Below are 2,500 nucleotides of genomic sequence, written 5' to 3' on the forward strand. Positions count from 1 at the left end.
TGCGGTGGTGCCCGCGGCCACCGGCCGCGCGGCCGTCGTCCCGCCGCGTTACCGCGCGCGGGGGGTTTGTCGCGCCGCGCCGGGGAGGGGCGCCCTGCCCCCCCCTCTCCGCGGCCCGGCCTCGGCGGAGAGGCCGCGGCGCGCGGTCGGCCGCGGGGGCCGACCCGCTCGCCTCGAAACGGGCGACGCCGGCAGAGAGCGCGCGCTCTCTCGCCCCTTCCTCAGCTGCGGGGTTGCGGCCGCCGGGGCCCGCCGCGCTCTCCTCCTTCCTCGGCCGCCTCTGCGGTCTCTGGGGTGCGGCGCCGCGCGCGGCGCGGCCGCGCCGTCTCTCTCCCCTCGACGGCCTTCTCCTCGAGCGCGCCGGCGGCGCCGGTCGCCGGCCGTCCCCGGCTCAGCGACCGCCCGCCCGCCCGGGGCCGAGCGCTCGGCAGGTCCCTCCGTCGCCGGAGAGTCCGCGAGCGCGGGCGGCCCCGTGCCGAGCGGCGGCGGCGCCGCTCGGCGAGTGTCCCCCGCCAGCGGGGACGGCCGGCCGGACGGCGCCCGCCGTCGCCGGCGGCGGTCCCGGCCCGGGCCCCGCCCGCCGCCTCCCCGTCGCCCTTTTCTCCGTCCGCTCGCGGAGCCCCGGAGGAAGGTCGTGCGCGCGGCGGCCGTGGGGGGTTGGGGGGGGGGGCGCTTCCCCGCCCGGTCTCCCCGCCCGGTCAGCGGGGAGAAAAGGGCGGGCGTCGCTGCCCCCCTCCCCGCCTACCCCCCCGGCTCGGCGCCGCACGCCTTCCCCTGGGCCGCGCGTGCCCGAGGAAAAAGGGGCTCCGTGACGGTGCGAGGCGGCGGCGGTCCCGGGAGTGCGGCCGTTGCGGCGGCGGGTCAGCCGTCCGGCAGGCTCCGGGCGCTCGCGACGCCGGCTCGGGTCTCGGTGCGGCGCCCGCCTCCGGCGCCGGCGGCGGAGCGCGTCCGCCGGGCGCTCGCCCTTCCCGGCGGGAGCGGTCCCGCGGGGGGCGTTGCCGGTTGGGCGGTGGCCGTCGTGTGCCGTCTCGAGCGCGGCAAGGCCGCTGGGGAGAGAGAGCGAGCCGGCCGCGCGGTGGCGCGGCGGCGCTCCGCGGGTCCGCGGAGCGGCGGTGAGAAGGGAGAGCGGCGCGCGCGGGGGCCGACGGCCGCGCCCCCGGCCGCGTGCGTCCCGTCGTCCCGTTGCAGCGAGGCCGGGCGGGCCGCCGTGTCCCCCCGCGGTCCGGCGCGCGCCGCGTGCCTCCTCCGTGCGGAGGCCGGGCCGAGCCCGGGCGCCTGGGCCGCCTCCGGAGGACGGCACAGTTTGCCGGCGGCGTCTCCCCTCGCTCGTAGCGGCGGGGGGAGGCGGTCGGGGACGCGGGTCCCCCCGCCTTTCCCGCCGACCTTCGGAGCGTTCCGTTGGGCGTTTCGCTCTCGGATGGTTTTTCTTTCCCCCCCCACTCGGTTCGTTGCGTTGTGTGCTCGTACGGTCGAAGCCGGGGGCGGCCCGCGTGCGTGCCCCCTCGGCGAGAGAGAAAAAAAGGGGCCCCCTCCGCCCGTGTGCGGGGTTCGGTGCCGAAAGCCAGACAACTCTTAGCGGTGGATCACTCGGCTCGTGCGTCGATGAAGAACGCAGCTAGCTGCGAGAATTAATGTGAATTGCAGGACACATTGATCATCGACACTTCGAACGCACTTGCGGCCCCGGGTTCCTCCCGGGGCTACGCCTGTCTGAGCGTCGCTTGACGATCAATCGCCGCCCGGGGGTTGCCACCCCGGCGGCGCGGCTGGGGTCGCCTCGCAGGCCCGTCGTCGTGGCCGTGGCCGTCGTGGCCGCGCCCGAGGGCCTTCGTCCCCCTAAATGCAGACTCGGGGAGCGCTCCGTAGCTCCCCGCTCCCGGAGCGAGCCGCTGGGGCGGAGCTCGTCCTCGCCGGGGGCCGCGTCGCCGAGCGGCGGCGCGGCGGCCGGGGAGAAAGAGAGCGAGAGAGACGGGGCGGCGTCGAGAGCGCCCCGCCGAGGGCCGAGAGACGAGGGCGAGAGGGGGGGAGGCGAGGCGCGCGGGCCTCGCCCCCCCCCGGCCTCCCCCCGCGCGGGCGGCTGTCTGCGGGTGGGTACCGCGCGGGTACCGTGCCGTGCTGCCGCGCGCGAGGCGCGAGCGCCGGGGGGGGCGGGGGCGACCCCCGCGTCGTCCTCTCCTTCCCTTCCCCGTCCCTCTCTGTCGCCGTCTCGGGGCGCCAGGGGCGCCGTCGCCGTTCTCGCTCTCTCCCTCTCCCCGCCGAAGGCCGTCGCGCCCGCCGCCTGGCGGCCGCGTCCCCCCCCCGGTCCGGGGCCGTCTCTGCCGCGTGTGTGCTTCCGTGTTTTCCTTTCGGTTCTCGTCTCCGGGACGGGGTCCGTCCGTCCGTCTTTCCTCTGCGCCGCGTCCCCGCGTCGCTCGCTCGCCCGACTGCCCGCCCGCCCGCCCGCCCGCTCGCTCGCTCGCGCTCTCTCGGCCCTCGCGGTGAGGGGCGAGGGGAACGAAAA

General features: G+C 78.7%; 1 non-coding gene across 1 annotated transcript; it reads left to right on the forward strand.

The window, feature by feature from the left end:
• The first annotated feature begins 1,567 nt into the window (after positions 1-1,567).
• Positions 1,568-1,720, forward strand: LOC144248086 (5.8S ribosomal RNA). Its single transcript, XR_013341490.1, has one exon. It is a non-coding gene; the product is annotated as a 5.8S ribosomal RNA (ribosomal RNA).
• The last annotated feature ends 780 nt before the right edge of the window (positions 1,721-2,500 follow it).

Source organism: Lonchura striata, chromosome 37 (genome assembly GCF_046129695.1).
Source record: "Lonchura striata isolate bLonStr1 chromosome 37, bLonStr1.mat, whole genome shotgun sequence".
Taxonomy (NCBI): domain Eukaryota; kingdom Metazoa; phylum Chordata; class Aves; order Passeriformes; family Estrildidae; genus Lonchura; species Lonchura striata.